At 35.4% G+C, this 16,808-nt stretch overlaps 1 non-coding gene across 1 annotated transcript; it reads left to right on the forward strand.

The window, feature by feature from the left end:
• The first annotated feature begins 14,805 nt into the window (after nt 1–14,805).
• Nucleotides 14,806–14,911, forward strand: LOC112483546. The gene has a single exon (XR_003047652.1). It is a non-coding gene; the product is annotated as a U6 spliceosomal RNA (small nuclear RNA).
• Nucleotides 14,912–16,808: the final 1,897 nt, after the last annotated feature.

The following is a 16,808-nucleotide window of genomic DNA, read 5'->3' on the forward strand; positions in this document are numbered from 1 at the left end:
TAGTTTTCTCTCATTGTAGGCCTCAACCAAACTGCAGACTGGAGTTAAGCCCAGTAGATCTCAGCAGAGCCACAGCTTCCAGCAGACTGGTCTGAACACTCATGAGTGAGAAATAAACATTTATTATGTCATTGAGTTGTGCGGTTGTTTGTTACATAGCAAAACACATTCCTTTCTCAATTTTGTATTTATTCATGATTTATTTTATGTACACTGAATTTCTATATATTAAGCATTGCTATAAAAATCCAAAACTTTTTTTAAAAGATCAGTTAGATTGATTAGACAATTGTTTCTGATAAAATTAATCAGGAAAGAAAGAAGATGCAAATAAATAACAACACCCATGAAGTTTGCATTCTATTGTCAAAACAAAAGAATACACAAATAAACAGGGAAATCCAAATGGCTAGTATGCAAATGAAGACTTATTTACCCTTACAAATAATCAGAGAAATGCAAATTAAAACCCCAATCAGAAAGTCTGATAATATCAAGTAGTGATGAGGATGTTGAGAAATAAGAAACCTCCCATCCAGCTTAAGTGAAAGTAAACTAGTTCAATCATGCCAGAGAACAACTTGAAAGTACTTGGTAAATCAACTATATTTATATTTTCTATAGGAAGTAGCAATTACATCATAGATCTCTTACACATGTTGCTAAGAATATTTTTCACACAACTGTTTGTGGCAATTAGAATAGAGGAAGCCTAGATGTCTATCAGGAGAAGAATAAGAAGTAAAATAAAAGGTAGACCCATAATAAATGTTCTAGATTAATATATAGCTAGATGAATCTTATAATATCATGGCAAGTGGAAAAAAAGAAACAATATGAGATTTATAAAAGAATACCTTTCAAAGACATTACATGCACATATCCAGAAAACAATACTACATTTATTTTCAGATACATGTGTATCTAAATAAACATAGAAATGGCAAACTAAAGAGGCATATACTAAATACACAAGTGTAGGAGAGAGAAGATGATGGATGGATGAAAAAAATAGTAAAATAAAATTATGAAAGAGAGAAAAAGGCATTGAACAGATGCTGCCAATGCACTACGAAAAAGAGAGTGTGATTAATTCAATTTTGTGCACTCGATAGTCTAAAAATAATAATACATGGTAGGACGTGGAGTATGGAGTCTAGGGTAAGTTGAGAGAGAAAATGAAAGTCATTGCTATCTGAGGATGAGGACAGTGAATTCTCACGTTTCTGACGATCCTGGGCTCTTAGAAAAAGATAATAAACATCACAGTAGTTATATTTTAATATAACGAGATAAGCTATAAAGCTCTTATGGACATATTTATATGTATTAGTAAACATAAACATAGAAAATATATTTAAAAAGAAAGTGATTGTGGGTTCCAGGCCTGGCTGGTCCCAGGACTGGCTGTGATCCAGGCTTGCGGCTAGGAATAGGATCCCGGATTTAGAATATTACAGTAGTGTCATAGGGTACCTGCGCCTAACGTATGTGAACATAATTCAGCTTATTGCATCACGCATGTGTGGCAGAATGCCACTATTGTACTATGATATATATATAGCCCATGTGGTCCCCTGGGAAGAAGAGAAGCAGAAGCAGAAGCGAGTTCCCTGCAATAGAAGCATACTCCCCGCAATAAAGTTGATGCCTGCTGTTTTATTCTCATGTCGGCCCCTTGTGCATTCTTTCGAATGGGCATCTCACCACTGAAAACCTTCCCTTCTCAATCAGCTCAGCACTGACAATGATGTACCATGTTCATCCAAAACCTCACTTATCAACATGACGTATATGTTGATTTTTTTCACAGTGGAATTTCTTTTGCAAGTATCTTGTTAATTAGTATAACGTGATGCTTAAATTGCATTCATAGATTTTAATGTGATATCATTAGAAATTACTTCAACTGAAGGTATCATTTTATCTTTCTTTAATTATCATTAATGACTTTGAAAAAGTTATCTTTGGAGCTCAGCACCTCTCAAAATTATTTGTCTTACACTTTCCCTGTGCTCTGTGTACTTATTGTCTTGCATCTTTTGAGTGATTACCAAAGAAAAAGAAGGCAGTATAGTATACAGTACAGCTTATTAAAAGAAATGGCTAAAATAATATTTTCTTAAGTTGAATGTGAATATTAAGAAGATATTATGCTTCCATGTAGAATAGTCAATTACATTCAGTGTGTTTTAACATCGCTGGTTGCTCCTTAATTGATAATGTAGTGAATGCTCCTCATGGGGAAAAATGCCAGCTTTGCATCTCAGGGAACCTAAAAAATATCTTTGGCTGCTGATTTCAGTACTTCAAAAAGTTTAAAGAGAAGTGTGTGGGGGGTGTGTGTGTGCGTGTGTTTTAGGGTGAAAAAGGATAGACCATTTGCGAAAGAATAAAGCTTATATCATTCGAGGTGATGATAACAATCCAGCTGTTATCCATTTCTTTCATCTTTTAACTAGTCAACAAGACTAGCTTACTTATTTCTTTGATTACGTGAATTGAGAATAGGTTCTGAAAGATTACCGATGGAAACTGGTTATTAAAGTAAATTGGTTTGTATTCATTCTGTAAATGGAAGGTGATGTTGCTTTTCTCTTTATTTTCATGACAATTATGTTTATTTTTTCTGGTTATTTCATGTGAATTTTTATATGTATTGCATTTCAAAATGCTTTCGCTGTTGCAAAAATGATTATTTTGAAATCCAAAGATAGATGGACAAGCTAATCCTTTGAGATCTCATTGTGTTGGAACTATAAGGTCCTGCTTATTTTTCTTAGCATTTGCCTACTGGTTGTTAATTGTTGTTACCAGTTCTTCATGATTTGTTTCCCAAAGAAATAAGATTTGTGAGACTTAGTTTCACTTCTGATTTTGATCCATTCCTCTAGGTCAGGCTAAGTCACAAACTTCCTAGTTCACTGCCCCAAACTCCCTGCTTCACTGTCACAATAAGCAAGGTAACTTTCTTTCAGAAGATCAATCATTCAATTCACTGATTTAATTGAATAATTACTAATTACTAATTTAATTACTAATTTAGCACTGGTAGCAGGGCATTTCCTTTGTTATTCTGTGTAGGAAGAAATATTCTTCAGAGATCCACAGTTATTTTACCTCATAATGTAGAAAGGTCACGTGTTCTTTTATGAAACATCTAAAATTTCGAAGTCTCTATTTACAACAGAAAACAAGCAATGTTAATTTTTATTTTATTTTTTTTTTACCTTTTTCCCTTAAGTTGTTTGACATGACTCCATATGAATATGGGTAATCCTTCTGCTAGATCAGGAACTATAGCTTCAATAGTTAAGGTGAAAGGATAGAAATCCATCCACATATACTATATTTTTAGAAATTTAGAGTTGCTATCAGCAATCTTCATCAAAAGCTATTAGTTAAAAATGGAATTGTACATATGGGGCGAGGTATGTAGGCTCATATCTTTGAATAGACTAAGATAATGTTGAAATGAAATGAATATTTTGACATAAATCTGTATAAAAATAATATATCTCAAGAATTTATTAATATAATCTTGATATTAAAATTGACTTAATAATATCAGTAATTTCAACTTCTGAGATCTTTCCAATTCATAAAATACTTTCATATACATCATTTTAGAGGCGGGAACTATTTTATTGAATTCTATCCCTTGAAATCCCAAATTGCCAGACAGCACGATAAGTGTCTGAAGTAAATATTTACCTTTTGTTATTGTATTTTTGCTCAGAGTACAAACTCCTTTTCTATATTTGGGGACTTCTCTACCATAAGCATCTTTGACAGAAGACTTATGGGCCATATGCACTATATTTTATCATCCTTTTCAGCTATGGAGCAGAAACATGACCTGGGCTCAACTAAATAGCTGCATTCACTAGATTTTGCATTGAGAGCTAGTGATGCAAAGGAACGGAAATAGTGGAGAATCTATTCTGACAGTGAAAGTAGCATGTAAGCAACAACTTGTTCTGGGATACTAGTGGAGATAGAACTAGTGTGGCATATTGTGTCCAGTGCCAGAGGTGGGTGGCTATGCAAGTGGTGGCATCCAGCGTTCGCCCATGATGGAAACAGTCCCCTCATGCCCCTAGATCCATGTTTCAGTTGTGGTCCTGGCTGCTACCTAGTGTTCTTTGTACCTTCCAATTTCAGAATGTGGTTCTTTAGCTTCCATGGCATTTCTTTTAGCTATATAATAATCTTTCAATAAACTACTTTTCTACTTAAATTTAAAGTGAGCTTCTGTTACTTGCATTAATAACCCTGACTAATAAAAGATAGAACTGATTTACATATCTCTATAACCTTATGAAGGTAAGTTTTCTGAATATTGTTTACATATCAGGAAACAAAGATTAAGAAACATTAATTAACTAAATGTTTGGCTAAGATCAAACATTTAGTAAGAACTAAGAGCCAATATTCAAGTATAACTACTCTGAATCTAATTTAGGGGCTCTTTTTCCCTTTTCATTGAGTGGCAGAGATTGGCTACATGTTGAACATTACTTTTTCATTTTACTAAGCACACAGGAAGCTTGCATTTCACAGCCTCTCATGTCATTACTTTAGGTCCATGTAACTGAGTGAAAAGTGATGTTGATTACTTCCTGAGCTGGCCAGGAAAATACCTCCTCAATCTTGTACATACTCTCTTTCCGTCCAAGTGGTTGGAAGTAAAATGGAAGAGCCTCACTATTGAAGAAATTCAAATCTCCGAGTCATCACTTGTAATAGAGTCACTTGGACAAGCTTCCTGAGCCACATCATGAACTGGAGACAATTTTTTTTCCCTTATGTTAAACCTCTTTGATGTGAGGGTTTATTGTTAAAGCAGCAAGTGATCTTTTATTAATGCAGAAAATGGCAACAGAAGTGAGTGAGGTACTGACACAACAAAAACCTAAAATATGTGGTAATGGCTCAATTACCAGCTGTGTTAGTGAAGAAATAGTTACTAGATAACTATGTTATATGGTGGCATTTCTTTCTTTCTTTCTTTCTTTCTTTCTTTCTTTCTTTCTTTCTTTCTTTCTTTCTTTCTTTCTTTCTTTCTTCTTTCTTTCTTTCTTTTCTTTCTTTTTTTTTTTTAGGTAAATTTGTTTCCTGCCTTTCCTTACAAGGCAGACTATGTGTCAATTGGACTTGTAGCTCTACAGAAAGAGCTTAGAAAATCAAATGTTAGCAGGGGGGACTATTGACTCATTGGGCATATAGTTAAACAAAAGAGAGATGATACCAGGAGAAAATTGGCCAATTGGTACATAGAAATGATAAGAAGGGGAGAGAGAACAGAAATTCAGGGCCTTCCATAATGAAGAGTCCCAATGTCTAAACTCTAAACAGTAAGAAATAGGCTTACTAAAAGATGTGAATGAAAAAAGTTAAGTATAACTTGATGGTTGGATAAAGGGACTCATGTCAAAGATAAGATTATGAGTATGTCCTTCATTTGCTTAAGATAGACTCAAGGTTGCTGTCATTGAATAAAAAAGGAACTATAGGGTGAAGAAGCAACACAAATCAGAATGAGGAATCATGCGAAGGAAAAAACTATTGGTGTGGTTATTGGCACATGGAATTGCTTGGAAATATAAAAATATCGAATTTTTGAAATAATTTTGCCAGCGAAAGTATGAAAATGCAGTAAAAAACATTTGGGATATTAGGATTTAAAACAACCTGCAGATCCCCAACCTGGAAACAGGAGGCAGGTTTTTAAATCTAAACAGCCTCTACCAAAAGGCATGTTTCCCAATAACCACTTCAGATGTAGTCCAGGAGAATAATGAACAAGGAGGAGCCTTCCAGAGGTGCAGAACACTGGATAATGAAGTTCTCTTCAGGAAACAATGAGTCTAATCAAGAATTCTCCCTGCCTCTAAGAAATGTCTGCCTAGTGGGATTTCAAAACTGGTTAAAACCAGTGACAGCTGTGTTTTTATTCTCCTAACAAATGGAAATGTTTCTTGTGGTTATCTTATCCCTACTCCACTATTGCAATTAGACATGTGTTTGGATATAGATCACTTACTTGTCTTTTTCGTTCTTAGGTATCTAGAGCCTGTGGCATCACGTCTTAACAAGATAGGAAGGACTGCATATTCACTGGAGAGCCTGGATTTTGAGTTGATTCAGTTAGTGGTTAAAGGTTTTGAACTAGTGTTTCATGTGTTGAATAAAAGGGATGAGTGGCTAGAAAGGAGGACTGTGGCAGAGAGAGACTAGCTAGATGCTCACTAATCTTATTTCTTTCTCTTGGGCATATGGAAATGCTGTATTTCAAAGTGTCTCTTGCAGTTAAAAGCAAGATGGAAGCCATATGACTAGTAAATAGTCTTGTGGGCTGAATTCATTTGTGCTAATTCTAGACCAGGCTCCTTAAACATCCTTCACAATCTTTCATAGATTCTATCCATTGTCCTATTGTTACCATTGGGACACTCCAAATTCTAGTGTTGCCCAGTAATACCGAGGGGTACTTGGTTCTTTTTGCGGATGCAGTAAAGAATTACAGATCTCTGAGATTTAGAAAAAGTAAGATTTATTAAAGTACGTTTCAAGAGATAAATGGGTTTGATAAAAGTTTGTTCCAAGGGAGGGGTGTACAGCGAAGAGGGCTGTAACCCCACAGAAGTGGGGAGGTCTGTATTATATTAGGGCAGTGATGGGAGGTTACAAGGGTGGTCCTGGATGATTGGCACATTTGGTCATTTTGATTTACTTTTAGTTGTTATATAACTTTCTGCCTACTGTGCATGCAGTTATCCAGAATTCAGTCTTAATTCAGTTATAATTAGATTCATGAACTTCTGGACATAGACATGATATTATAATGATGCTATAATAAGGCTGAAGTTAAAAGAAAGTGGAAGTAGTCCTCATTTGTGGCAGGACCAAACTGACTATTTTATGGCCTTCTTTACTCCCTTGTTCCTCAGGATGTAGGGGTGATTTATAACTATAAAATGGGTTTTCCAGCGAGGTCTATGGAAGGTCTTTGGGCCGGGCCTTTGCTCCTTTGTTCCCCTGTTGCTCATGTCTGTTTAACTATCTACATCATGACTGTAAGCAAAGGATTCTGACAGAGTGGAGCTTCTTTGAGTCAACACTGGGAAGAAAGTCACTGAAGAGAGCTACCAGACCAACTTTGGACTGTGACTTTATCAAGTCACTAAGATTTAGGGATGGCAAACAGAATAACTGTCATATTTGAAGATATGATACAGAAGAAATTATGTGAGCACATTCAATAAATTTGCATATATGATTAACAATTAATCTTTGTACAATCTGAATTTTATCTGTTGAAATGTTGGAAAAGATAGGGGACCATATAAAAAGGAATTATTGGATTCCTTAAAATATCGCAGAGTATATTCAAAGCATAAATAGGATCACTAGTGAAGAAATAGAAAAGTAGAGATGAATGATTAGCTCTTCAAAACAGAATGAAAACCAGAAACAAACAAGGGGAAGATAAGAAGTGGTACTAGATAGTGATTCCCAAGCCTGGGAATGGGATGAGAGGAAGAATAGGAGAGTCATGTAAGTGACCTGAAAAATTTTTGTGGCTAAGAAGTGGAAAGTTTCAGTGAGTCTTATGGATGGGATTTATGTGTTACCGGCAGTTGTCTTACCCAAGGAACAGCCTGTGTGCCAAGGAGGATAAAAGGTTCAGAACCGTGCATATAAGACATGATTGGTTAAGAATTCCTAAGGAAAAAGTTTAGTCAGTGCGTAAGGTGATGGAAATCTGGTTTTAAGAGAAGTGAATTATTGGAGAGTTTGTAAAGGAGAAAGAAAAATTAATTTTTTAAAGGGGAGTCAGATTTGCTGACTTTTTAAACTTTATCAGTTTCTATCTTTAGAAATATACTACATTCACATTATGTTTTACAGCATTTGCTACATTTCCTTTTAAGATTTATCTTTTTCCAAACGATATTTGCACGCCAATGTTTATAGCAGCATTATTCACAGTGGCCAGGACATGGAAGCAACCGAAGTGTCCTACGTTAGATGATTGGCTAAAGAAGCTCTAGTATATATATACAATGGAATATTACTCAGCCGTAAGAAGAGATGAAATGCTGCCATTTATAACGATATGGATGGACCTCAAGATAATCATGCTAAGTGAAATAAGCCAGACTGAAAAAGCTGAAAATCACATGATATCACTTATATGTGGGATATAAACCTAAAAGCAGCAAACGAACAGGACAAAGAAACAGAGACTCATGGACATGCACTATACACTAGTGGTTACTAGTGGAGGGTGGGAGAGGGAGGAGGTAGACAGGGTAAAGGGAGTCAAATATAGGGGATGGAGGAGGGTGAAGTGGGTAAAGGGGATCAAACATATGGCAGCTGAAGGAAACTGGACTATGGGTGGTGAACACACAATAGAATATACAGATGCCAAATGATAATGTACATCTGAAAATTATATGATTGTATTAACCAATGCTACCCCAATAAACTTAATTAAAAAAAGAAAAAAAGAAATTATTTAATAAACAAATGCAGCATGTAAGAAAATAAAGCACTTTGATCTAATTTTCCTTAAAAATAAACCAATAATACAAATACAAAAAATAAAATTTATCCCTTGCATAAAGAGATAAATTCACTACTTTAGTTTTGCTTATTTATCATTCCTAGTGTTCAGAGCATTCAACGTGCACTGTATACTATGAGTGTTAGAGGTTCTAGTCTTTAAAGAGTTTGTAATTCATTCCAACAAAAAACTGTTAAGCTCTTATACTGTACTCAGCAGTGAGGATATGAAGATGAGTAAATTACAACCTCTACCCTCAAGGAGTGAACAGTCAGTTTTTAAGGAGGACTATTATTCTGCATCCAATTCCAATGTGTGAGTCCCCCACCTCACCTCCCCCTCCCTGCACTATCAAGCAATTCTCTGACACCAGCTGAGTGTCCCACAATTCAACTTAATTCTGATACTTATCTATCCAGAGATAGCATCGGAATCTACAGGTTAAGAGCTCAGTCCTAGCAGAGACTGCCCTCCACTTAAGATTCCAATCACAAGTCTAGGTTGTTACCTCTGCTTCTGACCATCTGGCTATCTGGCTATCAGGAGTTCCCATGACCCCCTTCTTGGATTAGATTAATTTGCTAGAGCAGCTCACAGAATTTAGGAAAACTGTTAACTCACTAGATTACCAATTTATTGCAAAGGTTGTTAAAGGATATGAATCAACAGACAGAAGAGATACATAGAGTGAGGTTCTGAATAAACTGGCATCTGTCCCCATGGAGATGGGGGCCACATGGAAACATTCTGATTCAGCATCCTGGAAGCATTCTGAAGCCTAACCTTTCATTAAATAGGCATGACTGATTAAATCATTGGCCACTGGTGCTTGAACTCAATCTCCAACCATTCTCCCCTTCCTAGAGGTCAGGAAGGGTTCAAATCTCTAATCACAAGGTTGGTTCCCCTGGCAACAAGCCTCCACCCTTTAATGACCTACAGGCTTTACAAAAGTCACTCATTAACATAACAAAAGACACCTTTATGGCTCTCTTCACTAAGGAAATTCCAAGGATTTTAAGAACTCTGTGTCAGAAACAGGGATGAAGACCAATATATATTTCTTATTATAAATCACAATATCACAAGGATCTAGATATTATTGTAATCCAGTGAAACAGTTAGCATAGTGGTTAAGCACATGGACTTTTAAGCACTCTTAAGCCAGGTTTCCTGAATTCAAAACCAGTTATTTAATTTACTGGGTACATGACCCTTGAAGAGGTACTTAAAACTTATGTGCACAATGGGGATAATAATAGAACCTTCCTCATAGAGTTACTTTGTAAATGAGTTAACATATCTAAAAACCTAGAGCAATATCTAGCACATAGTAAACATTGTATGTATTAACTATGATTATAATGGAACAACCTATAATGTATTTGGGGACAAGAAGGAATAGCCTAATTTAGTCTGCAGGGTGGAGAAGAACCTTGGAAGGGCTGGACTTCACAGACGAAGGGAGTGAGATTGTTACGGTGCGAACGATTCTGAGACCCACGGAGCCAATTGAGATTAATTATGAGCCTTTATTAGCCGGCCGGCGACTGACTCTCTACCACGCAGGGCTAGAGGAGATCAGCCCCGAGCTTTCAGAGCAGGCAGCTAATAAAGCTCAAGACCATATCCTGGTGGTCTCCTGAACAAGCCAGCAGATTACAGAAGTGGAAGTTGGCTTTTAGCATATCTTTGCCCGGAACAACATCCTTAATTAACAAGTAAATGGATTACAGAAGCAGACATTGGCCATCTACATATTTTATACAATACACTTCCTAAACCACACACAAGCAAGTAGGACAACTTCTGATATCTAAAGATATTTCTTCCCTGTAGCTGACTTAGCTAGTTTGCTCACTTGAAAATTTTCCACCCTTAACAAGATGGGTATTAAATTATATGAAAATTAATAAAGGAGACCCAAAACAAATTGGGGGACCTGTAGAGGGTGCTGTCAAGTCTTACCACTCATTGGCAGTTGACCCAAACAGGAAGAGACATGCCTTGCATTTCCAACAGGCCCAACCAGTGGAAAGCTACTACACCTCAAACTCCCAGTTTCCTCCCATGAACTGTTTGTTTATAATGGCCTCTTTCAATTTCCCCTTTCTTCTACAAAAGAATGTTTCTCTCTGTCTTCTCTGGACTTGCCAATTATTTTGCCATAGCTTGCATGCCCCGAATTGCAATTGTCTACTATTCCTGAATAAACCCATTTTTGCTGGTAAAATAACTGTTTATTTTTAAGTTCAACAATCACATTTGAGGGGTTTTATAGACTGTGTCAATTTTACAGAATGTGGTCTGGATGAATCCTGGTCTGGATGAATTCAGAGGATGACACCATGCCAAATGGGTATTTATGCCTATTGAGGTCTTATGTAAATAGTTAGATCTGACTAGAAGCAGCTTGATTACATTCAGCTTAATGCTTAAAACTTGGTCTATAATGCCAGTTTCTCTGTCGGTCTCCCCTTTTTTATATAGCACTCATAATAGTTATATAGTTTAAATGGTTATTTTAAGTAGAGGATTAACTCACACTTAAGAAATTTTATTTTCATACTACTAGTTTTAAAACTTGCTCAACTTAGTAATAACAACGACTCCTCACTTGAGGGTTTTGTGGTGGTTTCTGAGAAATGAAGCAATGACAAAAAGATGTCTAAATCACACATCATACTTTCGATTGACTATTTTAGCTAAAAGAGTACAGATCAACCAACTTCTAAGAGGTCTTTTCTAGGTAAGAATGAAACAATTTGCCAATCCACTGAAAAATGACTTCTTCTTCTCTAAATAAAAGAGATTCTTCACTTTCTGAAAATGAGAAAACTCTTAACTTCTCAATTTCATTCCCAAGGATTTTCAAAATTTTATGTTTTATTACAAATTAGTTTGTACAGCATTTAGTAGGCTAAAAACAAAGGGAGGGAAGCCAAAGAGAAAAAGCAGTTTTCAGCATTCGCCTCAGGGCTTTTCAACCAAAGCACCACCCTGCTTCTTTTGAGGTGACTACACCCTCTTTTCTCTCCAGTAAATGTACAAGCATTTGTCTCTCTGACAAAGTCTCATTGTCAGAGAATTTCAAGATAGAGATCTCTGAGTTAAAATTGCAAATTATATGCATCCACCCACCTTAATATTATAATTACTGTCTTGGGGCTTTTAAAAGATAACTACACACATCAACAGTTTCATAACTACTTCAGTGAGTAGTAAGATCAGTAAGCAAACTCTTAGAGAAATTACGTGACCACAGTTATTAATGTACACATTGTTAAAATGCTCGAATGTTGTTATGATGGAACCAAGGGGCTAAGTTCAAAGATTCTATCAACATGATGCTGTTGGTTTGGCACTTCAGAACTAAATTAAAAGAGTTTGTAAGGATTGTTGCCTTAAATGTATACTTTAGGGTTTTCCTCATAAAGAACACCATGCAGTATTTGGGGGCAACATTAAGAAATTTTCCCTTTAAGAACCACAGCTAAAGTTATAATCTGGTAGCTGCTTTGTTATGTCTTTATATGATAACTAGTCTAACTAGTCACCAACATTTTTTTCTCTATTAATTTTACTTTGGTCAAGTATTTCCTAGAATGAAATTAGAAGACAAGAATTTCCTGCATATCTGTGAATTCACTTATTATGAAACAATGTATAACATTATAGACTATTAGAATTGAGAAAGAGCATAAAAATGTTGATTTTACTATTTATTTGGTCCAAGAGGTCAAGTGACTTATACATGCTGGTTGTGTAGAGCCTGTAAATTTTCTTAAGTTATTCCTGGGCCCTTTAGTTCAATTTCTTACTCAAATTAACGTTATTTAAGTTGTCGAACAGTTCATTGAGTAGTACTTGATACTGTGAATAAATTGGGCTTGCTCTCTCCATTCCACTCTTCTCTACCTTTTTTTTTTTTTTACTGTCATTTACCCTTACATAAAAAGATAGGACTTGGTTTAGCAGCTCACTTTAGTAGCAGTGGTGAATTTGCTTAAGTCTGAACCAAAGCTTACCCAGCTGGGCCCAGAACATCCTTCTATATCGTTGATATACCTTTTCATTTGTTGATTTATTATTTTTTACAGTGTACTTCAGTCTTTTTATTGTGCTTGTGTCTTACATTTTCTCCCTGTATGTTCCTTAGGACTCAGGCTATAAAAATAAACAATTGCATCACCAACATCCTTTTAGAAATAACATAATTATTACTTTTTTCTTATATATTTATTGCAAACGTTTGGAAAAATCAAACAGAAAGAAGAAAAGATCACTGATATATGAGATAATCATATTTTTGGAGAAAAAAGAAACTTCGTGTTTGTTTTCAATCTATAAATAGTAATAAATATTCATTGCAGAAACTTCAGACAATACTGATAGTCAAAAATACGTTAATAAGGGGTGGCTCCATAGTGTAGTGGTTAGCACGTCTGTTGTACAAGCAGAAGATCCTGGGTTCACACCCCAGGTGGAGGCACAAACCATACCCCTGGAGTGGGGGGCTCAGGCCCCGGGGGCATGCTGTGAGCATGTGGGAGGAGACGCCCTGCCTTCAGAGATCCAGTTCTTAAGGGGAAACGGCAACATCCATAGATCAGGGGTGGAAGTTGGGGCGAGGGGGTGGGGCGGTATTAAGGAGGGAGGAAAATAAGTTAATAAATAATCTGAATAAGAAATATATTTTACACCCTTTTTATTTCATTTAATGCTAGTGCGTTAACACTTTGTCATATGTATTGTAAATATTTCTCCTTTTTGTAAGTTGCCTTTTCATCTGGTTTATGAATTTTTAGGAGTAGATTGTGATTATGTAACCTTGTTATGGGAAGATATTAGACAGAAACAGATGATTGGTCTGGGAGAAGCAGATTGAGTCGAGGGCATGAATGGTGGTTTTTGGATTGGATTAGAATGAGGATGATTGGTTTACTTTTTTGGACAATGATGTTACAATTTTGGTACTATAGCCTCTACTATAGTCATGTACTACTTAACAATGAGAGTAAATTCTGAGAAATGCATCGTTAGGTAATTTCCTTGTGTGAACATCACAGCGTGTACTTACACAAACCTATATGGTATTGCCTACTACTGTAATTGTGTGTGCTACACTTTTATATGATTGGCAGCACAGTAGGTTTGTTTACACCAGCATCACCATACACATGTGAGTAATGCATCTGCTCTGACGTTATGACAGCTACATCATTAGATGATAGGAATCTTTCAGCTTTATTGTAATCTTATGGGACTACCGTTACATATGTGGTCTGTCATTTACAGAAACATCGTTATGTGGCACATGACAATATTTCTAACTCTCAAATAACCCTTTAAACAGCTATGACCATACTTAAGTCACAAATCTACTAAAATGACAGAGGCAGGATTACAAACCAGGTTTGTCCAACTCCAAGGTCAATTTTTATGACTGCGCCACACTACTTCTAAAGATTACATAAGTGTTCTATCATCCCAATGTTCCTTCTGTGTTTTTTTAAATGCTTTCCTGGTAGTCCATACAGTTGATGTTCCATAAACTCACCATTATTAAGTTTATTATTCAATCACATAGAGAAGACACAAAGGAACAGAAAGAATAAGTATCTTGCTTAAGAGTACTCAGCTAGTAAAACTACTCCAGAAAAAGGGAAGGAGGCCAAGAATACTAAAACCGACTCTATCAATCTTTTCATCCTATGTTTCTTCCTTTGCTTTTTATACCTAGAAAATCATTCTCTGCCTCGAGACGAGGGATAATCAGTTGTTTTCTTCTAATTGTTTCTAGTGCTTGTTTGTACATTTATATTTAACTCAAGGTAATCTGGAATATATTTTGGTGAGAGAAATGAATTAGAGGTTTTTTCCTAAGATGAGGATTTGATAAAATGATTCAAAGTTTTATCTGGAAGAATATACAAAGATAATAGCTGAGAAATATTTGAAAAAAAGAGCGTTTGAACAGGAAACTAGAATTGCCAGAAACTAAAAAAATTGTAATTATACAATAATTAAATCAGCATGCACTATTTTAAGAATAGCATCAACTCTGTTCAGTATAAAGAAATAATTAAAATAATGTAAAAATCTATTTTTTTCCCCAAAGAGCATATTAGTTTATTAATTTGAGATTTGATAATTTTTTCAGATCTAGATAATATCTAAATAATAATTTAAAAATGCAAACACCCAAAATAAAAATCCTAGCAAGCTTAGTGCCTGCTTCCACTGCACATATACTAAAATTGGAACCTTATAGGGAAGATTAACATGGCCCCTGCCAAGGACAACATGCAAAATTGCGAAGCGTTCCCTATTTTTCAATTATGCAGCATGAATACTATACCTCAATAAAACTAGAAACAAAAGTCTAAGCCTAAATTTTCTCATAACAAGCCTGGTTCTTAATGAATTGTGACAGTGAAATAATCCTTTTTGATATGGTACAATTGCTACAGCTGTAAACATAGGTATCATCGCAGATGTTAACTACATGGCTCCTCAGCTGATGAGCACACACTCACCGCCTCTGTTTCTGTAGGGGAGACTCTTTCTGCATCTTCCGCACTCCTGACTTAAGGTACATCTGAAGGCAGATCCATCTTCCTTCGACCTGACTATCTTTCTACTTTTGAATTGCAATAGGGTTGGGTCATTATAGGTTCTGTCTTTTTCCTTGCAGTCCTTGCTTTTGAATAAGCAGGAATCTCATCTCGGAATTATAAGGATGTTAAAAAAAGGCCTCCAGGTAGAAAGCATTTGCCCTTGACCTCATATAGAAAAGAAAGGAGAGGTTGGAGAAACAATAGTCCAAGAATGGATGAGTTTTAAAAATAGGAGGAAGGATTTTCTCTCAATCTTTTATAATTCTATCAAGACTTATAAATATATACGTGGCTTTCAGAATGAGAAACTCAATACCAGAAATGGAAAACTAAAGGCTGGCTATGAGTTTCAAGGTTTAAGGGATTTATTTGCTAACTCTTTTTTCCTAAATGACATTTACAGTAGTAAAAATGTACTTTCTTCTAAGAAATGCAAGTTTGCAAAGATACCAACTTTTCCATAAAAATCAGCCATTCTATTTTTCTGCTTCTAATGGCCTCTGATTCTTAAATAACATATGATTGAGGAACTCTCCAAACAGTAATCTGGATTAAGCAGGTTTTGTTTTCTCCATTGAAAACAGAGTGCTGACTAAGTGAAGAATCACCTTATTTGTGGTGCTCACATAGTTTAAGGTAAGGCTTTCCTCCATCCTCCTTAGATCAGGGATGTGAATGTTGAAAATCTGCCTCTCTGGTTTACAAAATTTATAGAAACTCCAACTTTCTAGTTTATGAGGATAGATCTTTGTTTATTTGTTTTTGTATTTTCTATTATATCTTTTAGTATAAGGTTTGATGAGTATCATTTTTCAACAATAAAGCAATAAATACTTATTGAACTAAGAAGTCTAATCAAGGGAAAACTTTTAATTAATTTTGAGATTAGGAGGCAAATAGAAGCATATTACAGACCTTATTGATTATTTCTTCCCTACTTTGACCATAATTTAGTTGAAGGATAGACATTTATATATCCAGTATTAAAGAAGGTTATAGAAAGATCCCTCTCAAATGTCTCAGCTTTCTCTTTAGAAGACTGTATAAAGGCTTTATGGAAAGTAGATATTTATTTTTACCTTGTATTATTTATCCCTTGCAATGTGAGAGGAAAACTTTAGGGTCATTGGCTGATGTAAGAAAAATGTTTTAGGAAAAATTTCTAATGTATAATTTACTTTGACATACCTCTCTCGATACAAGCCTCTGCTATGTGTTATAAATAAATATTTTAAAATCACTTTTCAAGAAAAATAGCAAAATAGATGTACCTTATAGTACTTTTCCTAAGGCAAAGTTTCTAGTTGCATTATGTGGATGTACCTACAGTATTTTTCCTAAGGCAAAGTCTCTAGTTGCATTATATGTCATATTAGGCAAGTTTTCTGTAAGGGCATATGTCACATGTCGGGATTTTTGCCAAAGTTAGTTTCTACCTGTCATTCAGCATTAGTCATGCCTAATGAGAGCTTGTGTATATACAAGTAGATGTGTCAGGACCATTTGGCAATTAATCCATTAAAAACATTGGTATACTACTTTGTAAATAAAGAAGCAAGGCATAAGTTATTAATGCATATCCCTTTCCAGTGGCAATAAAAGAAATATTTTAA

Source organism: Pteropus alecto, unplaced genomic scaffold, assembly GCF_000325575.1.
Source record: "Pteropus alecto unplaced genomic scaffold, ASM32557v1 scaffold46, whole genome shotgun sequence".
NCBI lineage: Eukaryota > Metazoa > Chordata > Mammalia > Chiroptera > Pteropodidae > Pteropus > Pteropus alecto.